The 16828-nt window shown below is 38.1% G+C and overlaps 1 protein-coding gene across 5 annotated transcripts in view; it reads left to right on the forward strand.

The window, feature by feature from the left end:
- The window catches only part of PCDH19 (protocadherin 19), a 212906-nt gene that overhangs the window by 111634 nt on the left and 84444 nt on the right, over window positions 1-16828 (forward strand). The window lies entirely within an intron of this gene.

Genomic DNA, 16828 nt, shown 5'->3' on the forward strand with positions numbered 1-16828 from the left:
ATATAACATTACAGTTATAATACTTTTGCAAAAATTCATAAAAATGATTTTGTCATAGGTAATACAAAATAATGACACCAGTTTTCTTTCCAGTAAATTTTTTTATTCAACACTTGAAATATACGAACATATATACATTTTATTAAGCTATCTTTGGTATACATATAAAAAAAATGGAGGACAATGTCTTTTTAATAATCACATTTTATAGTAATTTTCTTGACAAGTACTTTAAATTTGTAGAGAAAAAATGGTTAGTTCACATAATGTAATGTATGATATTATACATACATAATACTATTATTGTTTCTTAATAAAACATCAACATGTGTAATGAAAAACATAAGTCACTAATTTTTAATATATATAGTGATATACTGATGATGATATTAACATATGAACACTTTTAAAATTATAATATAATATAAATATCCTAATTAGAACATGGACATCATCATCAATGATTCTTTTAACATTACAATATTCTTATGTATGATTATTATTATTAATAAATACGTTTTAATAATAACAATTTTCACATATTAGTCATATTGTAAACATCTAAATCTGATAAACAAAAACAATATTACACATTTAGTTATATAATAATTTTAATAAATATTACATTAAATATTTTTATTTTTTTATACTTAATGTAATAAATATTAAAAGTATGTAATATATAATTAATATATAGGCAAAAACATTTTCTATTCACAATATACTATACAATTTTTTTAACATTACACATAATTTCGAGCCATATATATAACAATAATCGACATTTATAGTAGTTCTTTTCACAGTTACATATTATTTGGATCGTTTCTTTTGTAACCACTCTTTGTCTTTTTGCGTTATTTTGGTAAATGGAAAGTCGCGGTTGGAAGCAGGTTCACCTTTGAGTAGGTACGAATCTACTTTTATATTGTTAAAGTATTGTAAATTATAATAAAAGGTTATATTTTGGTATTTTGGGGTTGAGAATTAAAGTATGACTATTTACATATAATGGAGTGGAATCAATACGTATTTTCGGTCACGACTTTTTGAGCCATTTAAAATAGTTGGAGTTAATGAGTATGTGGTATAATTTAATGAAATTATAAATAAATAGGAATATTATGTTTAAATATTCTGGGATATTTGTTAGTGTTATGTCGGTGGGATTGTTTAGCTGTTTTTTTTTCTCGTATTTTGAAACAGCTATTTCCGTTTCCGATAATTTTTTTTAAAGGGAAAGGAAGTGTGTTTCAGTTGTTAGAACGGAGATGATTTACATTCTGCCTTTATATTTTGAGTTCTGTGATATTTTTATCACACTTTCAGATAACAGTCGTTATTGTAAATGGCATTTAAATAGTCGTTTAATTTGGATGATGGATAGTTTTTGCAGAGTTAAAGAAAACATAATTAATGAATCGTTGGATTAAGTGTTTGATATTTACACATTGTATTGTCGGATATAGGATTATCTTTATGATGTTCTATTTAAAGGTAAGTTTTAAATTTATGTTCTTTTATTTGGATGGAAGCAGTTTTAAAAAACAAATATTGTGATATAATAATATATTTATTTAGTCTTTTTAGAATAGTGTTAAAAAATAAATTAGACTAAATAAATATTTTTTATTATATTAAAATATGTGTTTTTTTAAATTAAGGATATTTTTTGATCTCTATCAATTAATTTAGTTATAGCAATTAGTTCAATGTTTTGGCTATCATTTTTAAATATTCCAGTCCTCTTGTTGTCGGATATAGTTGGACTTGCTGTTGTAGATATAAATACATTTGAACAGTTTGTCTAGAGAGTTTTGGTTTCAGTTGTATGACTGATTGCTGCATACGTAGTTCCTGAAAGCTTTGCTCTTTTTGTATAGCTGAGACTAGCTTGTGTAATGTGGGTGTTGTACGTCCAGTAGAAGAGAGGAAGGCATTGTGCCAACCTTCAACAGCATTGTTCGTTTTTGCTTCTTGGTTGAGTGTTGGTAGATAGACATTCCACCAGGGAATTGCAAATTTTGGCTGGCGTCTGTGGCCTGACCTATGTAGTCTTCCTACCCAGTTGTCCTCAAAGTAATCTAAAAGTGGGGCGAGTCTTTGCTCATTTTGGGTGTAGAAAGGACTTTCAATTAACAAATTGTAATGTTCGGCCACATCAGTTACTGGTACATATGCCAGAGCAATGAGATGTTTGATCTGGTATGCAAAATTTATATTTGTTGCATACTCAACACTAAGGGCAGATTTTTGTAAATGTCTCCAGAGACATTGATTGAAATGAAAATAACATCCTTGAATGGATGTGTGTGGGTACGTTTTCAAAATAGAATTAATCATAGCTTGCTCGAAGTCTATGATGATTTTCATTGGGAAGTAGTCAGAACTTTGTTCCTTTATTTTTTGTAAGATTTCAGAGTAAGTAGTGGCTTGTTTGTTTGGTAATAAACAATATATGAAGGGGATACAGGTATTATGATATTGCCCATGAATTGTGTATAACTGGTAGAAAGGTTTTGGGCATATAGAAAAAGTACCATCCATCATCCAAGTAGTACTTTCAGTTAATTTTTTTATATTGTTATTAGTTGCAAACATGATTATTCTTTTGTCCTTGCTATGATTATCATAAAATATAAATGGCTCCTCATTATGAGTAATTACAAGCTCTAGCGGAATTATGACTTCTTCAAAAGTTTTTGGAGTTGGTATATTGGGTCTACTTGCTTTTTTGGTTCTTGCTATTGTTCTTTTAATGGTAGCAATAGATGGTAGCTGACCTCTTGCTTCTTTGGGAACTTTAGGTAGTAATTCTTTCAGAATTACGTTGGTAGGTAATTCTGATCTGGTACTTAATTCCTTGATATTTTCAAGAGTGGATCTCACTTCTATTTCGGAGATGTTTGGTGGGTGATTATGTTCAGTGGTATTTATAACACTAGTTTCCCTTGTTGTAGCACGGCCATAGCATTTATTGGAGTAATATTTTGTACACTTCCAATTCACTTTAAGGTCTTTTTGTTTCTCTTGAGTATAAATGTAGCCCATATAGCATAACAAAAATTTCCCTTTCTGAGATGTAATAAATCTTGCATCATCAGTCATTCTTTACTTCTGGTATCTAGAAAAGTTAATATACAAATATTAATACAATATGAAATGTATAAAAGATTTTAAATAAAGCTAGTATTCTTCTAGTAATTTACTTACCAACAGTAATGTTCTATTTATCGAAAGTAGATGCTTGTTCAGTTAGATGTTGTTCTTGTATTGCCACGGTCTGTTGAGAAATAATTAAGTATGTTATAGGAAAAGTTACCATTTTTGGCTTGGTAACTTATTTCTTACGTTATAATGTCTCTAAAAATAGTTTTGTTAATTGAATGTAAAAAGAGAAATTTCCAAGATTATACTAACAGATGCATAAAAAGAGTCATTTTTATTTCTAGTACATTTTATAGAGTTTATAAAGACTAGTTATGTTTTATTTATGAACTTACCAAGAGAATTATAGTAGTAGCAGAATGTTTGTTCTTTGATGTGAATTATCTGTTTTCTGTAACTTTGAGTTCTGTTTAGAGAGAAAGATGATGAAAATTACTAATGCGTTTATATGTAATATAAATAATACACATTTGTTATAAAGCATTGTTACTTATTTGCTAAAATGAACCGGGGATGATATATGTATTATGAGTAAAAGCACAAAAAAACATATTTAAGAACAGGAAGATTATACTAACAGATGCATAACAAGAGGCATTTTATTTCTAGTGCATTCCATAGAGTTTATAAAGACTAGTTATGTTTTATTTATGGTCTTACCAAGAGAATTATAGTAGTAGCAGAATGTTTGTTCTTTGATGTGAATTATCTGTTTTCTGTACCTTTGTGTTCTGTTTAGAGAGAAAGTTGATGAAAATTACTAATGCGTTTATATGTTATATAAATAATACACATTTGTTATAAAGCATTGTTACTTAATTGCTAAAAAGAACCGATGATGACACATGTATTATGAGTAAAAGCACATCAAAACATATTTAAGAACAGGAAGAAAACATTTTTTGCACAGCATTGTAATTTTTTTTCCTCAAAAAATTCTGCCTGCACAATATGTATTAAGATTTACAGGCTAAGAAACAAAGTATAGAGTTTTAAATTAGGACAATAATTGGCTAATAACGCTAAGTAAATGTTAAACATATGTAGATACCTTTTTAAAATGTAAAGTGTCCTGTATCTTGAAGTTGAAGTATAACTTGATTTGTTTGTAGAGTCTGTTTAAAGGTAAAGTACATAAAGAAATAACAAATTAGGTTACAAATCTTGGTCTATAATTAATAGACAAAAAAATTAGAATTTATTAACAGAGTTATATGATTACTTACTTGTAGTTTTAGGACGAATTTTCTTGAAGAGAAGAATATAGATGGTGCTCCCAAAATTGGCAGTATGTGGTCACGAAGAATATTTCCTGCAACTTGTATGGCTGTTTGTGATTGGTTTATATAGTCTATGTGTAATTAAGTTTGCCATCTGATTGGTCAGATATGTAAAGACGAGTTACTATTGGTTAGTTTGAATTTTTTAAAAGTAAAACATTTAAGATATATCTTCTTATATAGTTTATGTTAAGGAATTAAAATGATATATTTATGTAAAATAAAACTCTTGTTATAAATTAAGTTTATGTAAAATGAGTACTAAGTATTAAATAAGTATGTTTACAAAGAGTTTATATACAAATTGCGTCAGTTAGCGATAAACCAATATTGTGCACTAAATGTTACTTAATTATTTGAAAATACATTAGTGAAGTCATTAGAAATGTGTGTATTACTTAGAGAATAGATTTATTGGTGTTATATATAAAAAAGGAGTATAATTTAGCTATCGATATTTTGATATTGACGAAAATAGTGCTATCGAAATTTTTGTATTCGATATTATTGTAGTGTGGTATATGTAGTATTGAGTGTCGATATTATGGTATTCGAAAATAATGCTAACAATATTTCTGTAGACGATATTTTTGTGCATCGATATAGTTCGCTCGATATTTTTGTAGTTTACATGTTAAGTATAGGGTGTCGATATTAGTGCTATCGATATTAGAGACTCGATGTTATAGTAGGTCGATTTTTTGGAAATCGATAATCTGTCAGTGATTCTAAGAAAGTACGTCCTGGTCAGGAGTGCCAGTGCAAGTTACTGAAAGTATTACATTCCTCATACGCACTGTCAGTATCTTCTTATTAAACCTATTAACGCCATACTATTACATAAGACAATGTACTATTGATAGTATTGTAGGACTGGAGAACAATTCATTTACAGTCCTATTTAAAGAGCTGTAATCCTGATGAGGAATGCTACTGCTAGATACTGATATGATCTCATTGCTCATGAAGATTGCCAGTATCAGACTATTAAACTCTTATTCCCTCACTATTCACGATCTATATTGCACTATTGAAAGTTTGACAAGACTGCAGAGTAATACTTGTATAGTTCTATTTAAAGTGCTACAGTCCTGTTCAGGAGTAGCATCGATTTCTACTGAGAGCACCAAAGGCCTCACGAGGAGTGCCCATTTCAGCCTAATAAATTAATTATTCACATACTGTTGAGGACTGAACAGCTTGGGGGTGGTAGTTGACATTTTAGAGGAATTTCGTGTAATGCTTGTAAAGTCATGCTTACAGTGCTGGAGTCCTGATCAGAACTGCTGAAAGCACCGCCATACTTGTTTTTTCACTTTTTTCAAACTATTACGTTCCTGCTTTTAAGTACTGATATAGTACTATTAAAAGTACACCAGCTCTGCAGGAGGGCCATCCTTGATTAATGAAAGCACACCAGTACTACTAGAACTAAACTACTGAAAAATGTGAACTTCTGCTAAAAGTGCCCCCTACCGAAAGTACTGAAGGGCAAATGCAAGTTGGTCTAAAGTAAACCTTCTGAGATCAGAAAATACGTAAAGCCCTTAACTACAGATGCTCTGCTGGTGGAGGCAATATTTTTTGTACCTGGTCAAATCCGATTTCACCTCAGGCAATAACAAATATGATAGATAGCACCAATTATAAGTGTAGTCCTCAAAAATTGGTTTCCACGCCAAAATCGACATGTTCTGGAATTTACTGGGCATTTCCCCCAGTCAAGGTTCGGAAGTTTGACTTGCTGAAATTTATCTGACTTTGCAGGTTTTTTGGAACCTGGTAATTACCAGGTTCAGAGTACTTCATATTTCTTGTAATTGTGATCCCTCTGCATAAAGGTGTTTGTGCAGGCATCGCAAAACACCAGGGCACTTGCAATCAAAGCCATAGTCCTACTCATAAACCCAAGGATTCATGGTTTGAATGTGAATACTGGTGCTGCCCCATTATATGTGGTTCATTTCAACTGCAACTCTACCTGCCCGCTCGTAACCTCAGGTGCAGTGGGCAATCTCTGTTACGCCCACACTGCATAGTACAGCCAGACATGGCGGGAAATCTTTCTCTTATCTTGCTCCCCGCCACTGGAACAGACAGCCTTTACACCTTCGGTCCTGCCCTGCTTTTGCCTGCTTTAAGAAACTGCTCAAAACCTGGCTCTTCTGACTCATTCTCTAAATGCATCTTTCCTGTTTATATGCCGCAGCGCCGAGAGGCCCTTTCGGGAGGTTATCTGACCCGCGCTTTATAAATCCCATTAACATAAAATAATAGAAGATAACATAACATTTAAACAGACAAGTACATTCACTCACCTTTTAACAAACCATGAGGTATCTTCCATTTTATAACACTGATTAGCACCCGGATGTTGGTGTAATCAATGCTTACCTGCTACCTCCACTGCATCGAAACTGATCTTTTTAGGCAGCCATTTTACAGAAATCGAGTTCCAGTAATCTTTTAAACCATTATTTGTTAATACTTTTAAATGGTATATATATATATATATATATATATATATATATATATATATATACCATTTAAAAGTATTAATATATATATATATATATATATATATATATATATATATATATATATATATATATATATATATATATATATATATATATATATATATATATATATTTTAATTCAAGGGTTGCTGCTGCTTTAAAGGATCACACGGCTGCAGGCAAGTTTTGACACTTGTATTTATTGCTCCCGAGGCCGGCAAAGAATCCGTCATTTACAATAGCTTGTCCCAACGCGTTTCAGTGCTTCCTGCACTTTCATCAGGGGAAGAATGGCCAGGCGGATATTCATTGGCAGTTTCCGTCGTCTTTTAGTAAGAAAAATGCGGAAATGTACTTTGTAGTACAGAGTCCCTTGCACAGCATTTTGGGATCTGTAGTTTTGCCAAGAGATTCGTCACCTTGGTAGGTTCCGCCGAGAGATTCACAATGTTCAAGTGGTAGCGCCCTATTTTCGGCACGCCACCTGTTAAGGTGCTTCAGTGCACCCCGGTTTTCCTTGCTGACTCGGTTCTTCCATGCTCCTCCAGCCGCCTTCAGTAATCAGGAAAATCCTGTACTTGGCTCCTCCACCGACGGCTCCCTCCTCCTTCCCGAGGCGGTGCTTCCTTCCACGACGCAGCTGTCTTCAAAAATGTTTTAATTCAAGGGTTGCTGCTGCTTTAAAGGATCACACGGCTGCAGGCAAGTTTTGACACTTGTATTTATTGCTCCCGAGGCCGGCAAAGAATCCGTCATTTACAATAGCTTGTCCCAACGCGTTTCAGTGCTTCCTGCACTTTCATCAGGGGAAGAATGGCCAGGCGGATATTCATTGGCAGTTTCCGTCGTCTTTTAGTAAGAAAAATGCGGAAATGTACTTTGTAGTACAGAGTCCCTTGCACAGCATTTTGGGATCTGTAGTGTTGCCAAGAGATTCGTCACCTTGGTAGGTTCCGCCGAGAGATTCACAATGTTCAAGTGGTAGCGCCCTATTTTCGGCACGCCACCTGTTAAGGTGCTTCAGTGCACCCCGGTTTTCCTTGCTGACTCGGTTCTTCCATGCACTGAAGCACCTTAACAGGTGGCGTGCCGAAAATAGGGCGCTACCACTTGAACATTGTGAATCTCTCGGCGGAACCTACCAAGGTGACGAATCTCTTGGCAACACTACAGATCCCAAAATGCTGTGCAAGGGACTCTGTACTACAAAGTACATTTCCGCATTTTTCTTACTAAAAGACGACGGAAACTGCCAATGAATATCCGCCTGGCCATTCTTCCCCTGATGAAAGTGCAGGAAGCACTGAAACGCGTTGGGACAAGCTATTGTAAATGACGGATTCTTTGCCGGCCTCGGGAGCAATAAATACAAGTGTCAAAACTTGCCTGCAGCCGTGTGATCCTTTAAAGCAGCAGCAACCCTTGAATTAAATATATATATATATATATATATATATATATATATATATATATATATATATATATATATATATATATATATATATATATATATATATATATATATATATATATATATATATATATATATATATATATATATACCATTTAAAAGTATTAACAAATAATGGTTTAATATATATATATATATATATATATATGTGTGTATATGTATATATGTTTTTTAATTCACCAGTTGGCCTCCCATACGTGTTTTGAACTGCAGCCCAGCATAAGGAACAGCCTTCCCTTTCGAAGATCCGCTGATCCGTGTGTGGGCGTACATCAAAAGAGATAGGCGTCTCAGCCATAATCTGTGTAATGTAAAATAGGATTTTGGTCCCCATTCCTATTCATGGTTTCCCTTGTAGATCCTCTTTGACAAATCCCCAAATTAGCCCAAAGCAGATATGTGGCTTAGTTTTGTATTCGACCTTCACCCGCCGAGTCCCGAGTCATGAGAAGCTGCAGGGAGGCGAGGCTGCTCTTTCTCGCCGCCCCCAGACACAATGGCTGGTTTGTGTATTCTTTCTTCCTTCGGGGTTCCTTCTGTTCACAGTGGGAGCGCTTGTGATCGTCCCAAGCTTTGCAACAAGCGCAGAGCCCTTGATTGTGCGACCTTGGTATGAGGCGGTGCAAAGACACGGCAGACCCTGCCCATGGGAACCAGGAAGAACTGAAGCTGAGCCTGACAGTGTGACAGAAAAAAAACTCTCAACAAGTTAGAAGGTGCACTACTGTTCTAATCGTGGGGACACGAAGTGTTTTGATCACACCTGAATCCTCCATTCCTAACAACACAACACGATTGTAGCCAGCAAACAGAGAGCTATGTGTCAGAATATCGTAGACATCAATATCGAATGACATAGCTATTGTGTCCTAAATATGGCAGACAGCAGTGTCATGCCATAGGGTGTAGATTTCCTTTCACTAACTACACAAAGGTGTAGCACTTTTGTAAGCTCTGTCTGTTACAAAATATTGTTGTCAGACGATATTTAGTCCACGGTGTTCTGGTACCACTCCAACCAGCGGCGCAAAGCGCAAACTTTGAAAAAGATCACACATAATTCGGTCCCACAGAAGCATTTTACTTTCACTGCCTTCATTTACACTTCCTTCCAGAATGCCCTTTGCTAAAGCAGGTGTTTGTGTTTGAAAAAAATCCAGTGGTGCATGTTCCCTCATTAAAATGCATCGCCTTAACTATGGACTGGACACTCATTTAGGTGCAACTCTTGCTTTACCCTTTTGGTCCAAAGACAGGTGTTTCCCACAAGTTGTTACTTCAGGAGCAGCGAGCAGCCTGGAGGATGGCAGCCCAGTATGGTCTGGAGCTCACGAGGCCGCAGCTCAGCTGCGCAGAAAAATGCTGTGCTGTGCATCAAATCCTTAGATTTGCCAATCGCAGAGTGAAGTTATCTGGTGGTGGACAAGAGTAGAAGGTATTATTGGTTTCAGACTGGCATAAAACAGCATGGCTCTTAAATATTGATGAACCAGCTAAAGTGCGATGTGCCACATTGCAGAGCCATATTACCACTTCCAAGAATTCTACCTGGGGGATCTGGTCTGTCTCTATTGTCTGCTCAGCACAAGTCACTACAATTTCCAAACACTGTCCCTTGGAAGAAGAAGAGCCACATAGTGGTGTGGTCCCTACTGCTGGTTGAAGTGACTGCAATAGAGCAGTAAACAACGTACCCAGAACATTGCTGTCCACTTGTAAGTGACCGTGAACAGTCAGTGCTTGGATTTCTATAGCTTTCATAATTGATCATACACAGGGTGTTAAAGAATTTTTATATTTGCTTGTTACTTACAAGTATTGGGACTATGCTCCCTTTGCGATGCTCAAGAAGCCACATTGTGGTCATATATATTTTCAGTGTACAGTGTGACTATATGTTCAAAATAGGTCAAAGATTTTCAGCGCTGGCCAGGTGACTATATTCTGCTATGGGCCCATTATGGAATCCTGCTGATATGCACAAAACAGTAGTTTGATCCCTCTACCGGGGCTGCAACACACAAAGCAGCAGGAGAGCAGAGGTATAAATCAGAAACAATAGAGTGAACGAAGTGTCAACATTAAGCGACGCCCTTACTCCCAGCAGGTGAGCTCAGGAATAAGCGACAAGCTCAACCCAGCCAATGAAATCACCAAGAAGAGGTGGACATTGAGAATGGACTTATGTACTTGTCTGCCATCGCACTGTGACCATCTCTCCACAGCATCACCCCAAAAAAATGAAGACTCAGGGACTTGTGATTTATTTAAAGGGGTCTAGGCCCTGCCCCTGGAGTGACTTAACTGTAGGGTCCCATGAGGGGACAACACAGGGGGAGAAAGGATGCACAGCCTGGCAGGGGACGTCTGCACTAAGCCGCTGCCTGCTTAAGGTGTGGCCCTACATGCCATGTAGGAGGCCACAGCACAGTCGTTTGATCCATGGCTCTGTGTTTCCCTGCTGTGCTCTCTACAGGGCAGGCACCCGCTCCATGCTGATCAGACAATGGACCCCAGTCTGCACTAAGTGTGCACAGTGCATGTATAACCCCAACACAAACTGGGTATACATCTAATGTAGCCAATGATATGTCTGGCTCTTTAATTCGTTAGTGCTTTTGACTCATCAATACATTTCATACAAAGGAGTATCCTTTCTAAGTGTTCTTTTTTATTTATTTATTCAAAGTTTTCTGTTTGAAGAATAGCAGTAAAGCTGCTGATATTTTAAGTAGATTAATTACTTCTCTTTTATTAAAAATATTTCTACTGTCAAAAATCTCTCTTTAAGAAGTTTCTTTCCCTCTGTTAGAAGGAAATTTAAAACACGTTTTGCCTTCTTAGAAATGAACAAATTAATTGTATTTCTTTTTAGATTTGTAGCATAAATGTTAGGAGCCTACACTGGGCGATGTCTGTGGCAATATACACAAGGAAGTTAAAAAATCCAGCAGTAAGAAAGGAAAAACACAGATGGAAAGGCCACAAAAATGAAAACGTGACACAATGCCTTCCTTCAGCAACCAGATATCGACATATGCCGAAGTATAAACAGTTGTCAAAACACAAGCCTACTCTTTTAACAGCTGAAAGAATGGGCTGATGGCGAGATGATTCAACGAGTTAACTGAACAATATGGCTCATAAGTTAATTAGCAGGCTGGCCCAGAATGTTAGTGCTTGCCATTGACCTCTGCTTTGATCCACAGGTCACATTTCAAATCTGGTAAGCCAAGCTAAGGCGTCTTTACTTCAGAAACAGTAAACTGGGAAATATTCGCGTCAGTTATGCACAGTACACTGTCAAGAAATGCCAGTTTGGTATTTCAGCCTGAAGCACCGTGTACTATACAATTTACAATTATTGTGTTATACACTATAGGAAAAGCGCTTTCCTAGATCGACCAAGTAAATAAAAGGCTGCTGTCCCAAGTGTTTGAGGCTGAATTTGGCAGGAGAGAAACCCCCGATCAGTCAGTCTATCAAAGGGCATATAAAGGTACTAGAGAGTCCTGCAACTAGATACACTGCAGAGTGGGTAGAAAACTGAACTGAAACTGAACTGCCTTTTGCAACCATGAGCAGAGTCATAGGGATGTGTTAGGATTGAATGGCATGCTAGCGTTGTGTGGTGGATGAGTGAGAGTAACATGGCTGCATGTACGCGTAGGCTTGAGTGAACAATATGGAGGATTTGTGACTCTAGGCAGAGGGGGCAGCCTTGACCTTTTGTCTGTCTTGCATGCTGAGTTGACCAGTTCAGATCCAAAGAAGGTCAGTGGTGGGGGAGCGTATACGGGATCCGGTAGAGCCGAAACTGTGAGCTCAAGGAACCTCAAAGTAAAGTTTGGCCTAGCCAGCAAATGAATGAAAAAGCATGATTAAGCCGCTCATGAAAATGTAGCCAGGTAAGTTTAAAATGCACTAGAAACTGTGGTACAAAATGCAAAATAACAACAAACAATCCATAACTGCCAGTCGATTAGAAATCATGCCCAAGGGCGTCAGATATGTTACAATCGATCTTTAAGAACCAGCTTAGGTATTCCGCCTGGGTTATCTATGCATTAAAAACTGATGGATGGGAATGGTTGAATGAATTGAAACCACGGTGGTTAGATTTACTGCACCTCAATAGAAGGGAACCAATCACATACGTATGTGCCTTGCTCCTACCTCAAACATTGTGGCATGAACCGCAATGCTACAACTACTCTGAATGGAAACACAAGCCACCCAAAAACTGTTTCGACCCTGTTGGGCTTCGTCTGGACACAGTGTGTGGGATCCTACTGTGCTGCTGTGACTCCCTACCTATTTTCATGAGAGTGACTGCAATGGCAGATGGATTGTGGATAACCAGATGTATGGAAGCCCCAGGACAGTTTACCAAGCATTGATAGAGCAGCACGCGGGGTCACACTCTTGCGCAATGACCACCTTTCTGTGGCTCGACATGCTGCCACACTGGCATGTGTGTTGTGGAGGAACTTGTGAATGCTGTTCTTGGGCACGACTAACAGGTTTTGTTTTGGGTTTGATTGCTTTACTTGCTTTAAATATTGCACCCCTTCCCACGTACAGAAAACCAGACAGAGCTCTGCACAGAGATTGCCTAAGGATGCCAAGCGGATTGTTGTTGCTTTAGACTCTGCTTGTCTCTGCGGTGCAATATTCCAGTGGACTCCAGGCGTTCGGATATTTTTCTATGCGTGGGATGCACTCTTTGCCAAATGTTTCCCACGGCGGAATTTAACGCATTACAGCAAACCGCACCTTAGTCAGTTTCATGTGTAAAGACAAGTGTACTGTCATAAACACATTTACTCAACGAATCTTGAATAACAGACATTCCTTTATTAATATGCATAGCAGGGCGTACATGAATGAATCCAAAGTACAGGCTCAATTAAGAGTTTGCCATGCCCAAGGGAGATACCTTTATTCAAACCAGAAGCAATACGTGTTTAAAAAACTGAGCAGGGGGTCATCAATCATGAATGAAAACCTGTACAAATACTGCTGTATTGTGTCACACCATTTATATGTCCAGTCACCATGGCCTTAATGCTCAGCAACTGATTGTTGAACGATGCATGGAAAGAAATGAGCATGTCTGATTCCTGGCTTTTAAGATTTTCACTGAGTAATTTGAAGCATACTAAGCGACTGGCACTTGAATGAACCATACAAGGAACTTGTTTTGTTTAAAAAATACAGCTCAACAATTTAATAGTTTTCAAATTGCATCTGGGCCTGTCTTACCAGCGAATAGTAAAGCCAGGTCAGATTTTCAGAATGACCTTCAAAAATGCAGATAATCATCTTTGGAATACACTATTATCAACGTTGTACGTGGCTACCAAATAAAACCTTTAGCATGATCGACTGTGTCAGAAACTGGTTATTGTGGAGTGACATCACAACAATGGTTAATATCAAATGAGATAACCACTGTTGTGACATCACTCGGGGAAGGGCTCACCTCCCCTTCATTCCACTGCCTCACCCGGCCACAGCGACTCAAGCATATCAGTGGAAAGGTGGTTCTTTTTCAGTCCTCTCCCGGTCCTCCACTGACCCGATAGTTAAGGGAGAAAGTGGGCAGGGCCGGACTGAGAAACACAAATCAGCCCTGGCAATTTTATCGGACCGCCTCTTCCTGCGAAAGGGGGAGGGCGGAAGTGTGAAGCACTGCTGCTTAACTAAAGCGGCCCACAGCACTGCTGCTTTTGTTACAGGGGCCATTATTGCAGCACTGATGTGAAACTGGCCCCCAGCAACAAAACATTCCACCCATGCTCCAAAACTGGCCCCTGCCCTTCCAGCCTCCCAGGGAAATGTCCCATGCCCACTACTGCCAGTCCGGCCCTGAATGTGGGTGGCACTTTGCATCCACAGACCACCATCCCCCCTGTTAGCATGGGTCTCTGCATCGCCACAGTGAGAGGAGATATGCAGCCATGCTGGCAAGCAGACATCACAGTCAGCAAGAGCGCCTTTCAACTGGGAAGGTGCGGGAGTGCACAAAGGGTGGTGAGAGACCAGATTTTGTTTCAGTTCAAAGAGCAGGGTGGTGCAAAGCTTTTTTTTTTTAAAAGGTGTCTATTTTTATTTTTATTTAGGGGAGGGAGAGGATATATACAGGGTGGTGAAAGTGTTTTGAAGTCATTCAGAAACTCTCTGTGAATAACATGGCTGTTATTCAAGTTTACCCGTCTACAATTCTATTTGTTTTTTGTGACTATATAAGGTTATCCTAAAAACCTGTTTTGAGGATAGATGAACAAACCTATTTCAATGTTAGAATATTGTTCACTGTGAATTACTTTATGAGGATAGTCTAGGAACACTATTTTTATCAGTTTTAATGATGTACATAAAGTTTCTGCAAATGTTCACATGTTTCTAATTGTACAGGAACAGAATCCATCAGGCCTACTTTTTCTGGCATTTCCTGCTCCCCAAATGTAGGTTGCACTTTATATCAAGTGGGTTTCTTTTTTCATTCAAAACGAGGCCCCTATGCTATATTAGAGCAAATGCTCAAGGGGCGTGAAGGGTTTCCCTATGGCAGCTAAGGTATACTTCAGCTTTTGATAGATGATAGTAATCTAAAGCCTGGTGACTACTTTTCCGGTCCCTATCTGTGGCAATTAGTGGCAATCTTTATTCCAAAGTTTTATAATCTAGCTCAGATTCATAGACGCATTGTGCAACAGCGGACAGATGACCTGTGTATTCCCAATATGCTTTTTATACTACTAATTCAAGCGCGGTGTGCTCTGGATGTATAACACACATTCAGTTTCCTAAGCAGCATTTCCTAAAAAAAATTCTAGATGACTTGGATCCTCAATATCAAATACAGAATATAGGGGGACACTAATATCACGGCTACAGTTTCTATACCTAGCTCCACAAGCACCTTGTCGATACATATTGTCAAGGTACATAGATGTGGAGGCAAGAACAGTAAATCTGTACTTCCCCTTGTGCACTTTTTTAAATCTCCAGGACACACGATGAAAAGTCCCTGAAGTCCTCCTCCATCATCAACTTCCTGATCTCGGCCCCTGGAGTCCATTCTCTAGAATCCAGTGGAGATAGCAACCAGAATTCTGTAATTGTTGCTAGGATATAACACACTTACCTTCTGATATTTTGGCTGCAGTGGCGTAACAAAAGGGCCACGCAACCTCCACAGTGCTGGGGGGCCGCCGAGATCCAGGGGGCCCTCTCAGCACAGTACCCTGGCCTGAGAGCTCCTGAGTGAGTCCAGAGGGGGGCCTCCAGTAATTTGCAGGGGGGGGCCCTCAAGTTTTGTTAAGCCACTGTTTGGCTGTGATGTTAGTGTGCCACGATTTTCTTGATCTAGATAGTCCAAAGTACAATCTTCTAGATTCACGGTAATTCTCAGAAATAAACCCAGACCACAGTGGAGGTGGACCAGCACAGAAACTATGCACATTTTTAATAGTGTGTTTAAGCAATGAGCATACTTATATTTACTATCAAGAAAACTATGACACATCTTATATTGTTCAGTTTGATCCCTAAATTCTTTCTCTGAGTTTTGTGACTTCCTCAAGAGCACAATTAGCTGCATGCATTATGAGTTGCTGTGCCAAATTAGGAGAAGCCTGTGAGCAGCTAAAATGTACAGTAGCTATCCTTTACTGAATCGAGAAAGAATTTAAAAAAAGTAAATATAGTATGCTGCATTGGAAAAGATTTGCACTGAAGCAAATCTGTAAATGCCTGGGGCATCAACAAGACTCGCCAGAACACATTACACTTTCACCCGAGCATCTCAGCTAAAGACGTGTCTCTGCAGGAGTCCTCTAGTGCAAACAGGGAACATGCTGGGGGAGGTTCTGGTACTCTAGTAACTTTATCCAATGCAAATCTATAAAAAGCAGGTCACGTGTTTCCTCTGTATGAATTACATTCCATTGCAATGATTACAAAGTCCATTAGTTGCTGTTTAGCTCATTCTCAAAGCCCTGCAAACTGTATACAGAAATGGCATGGGGTGCAGAAAGTGAGACCATGTTGTAAAAATGTTGAGTTATGCCACAATTTGCAGTTGCCACGCAGTCTGAAACAAAAACATTGTCTTCTGGTCCTTTCGGTCACAGTGGTTGCTTGGACCCAGATCCTCTGATGATGCATTCAAATAAGGGACTGCCCTCCTTTACATGGACGCATTGAGCATGCAAACCAGGGACACTGCCCTTGTTTGGTCTGTGTCAATTACAAGACATCCTCGGGTGAATTACACCTGCTTCGAAGGGCGCAGAATTCAGGGGAAGGGTTGATATTTTGTCAGTGTGATGGTGACCCACTGGCAAAAGCGCCTGCACTTCATTTGAGCACAGCTAGCCTCT

The sequence above is a fragment of the Lissotriton vulgaris genome, chromosome 4_1 (assembly GCF_964263255.1).
Source record: "Lissotriton vulgaris chromosome 4_1, aLisVul1.2, whole genome shotgun sequence".
NCBI classification, from domain to species: domain Eukaryota; kingdom Metazoa; phylum Chordata; class Amphibia; order Caudata; family Salamandridae; genus Lissotriton; species Lissotriton vulgaris.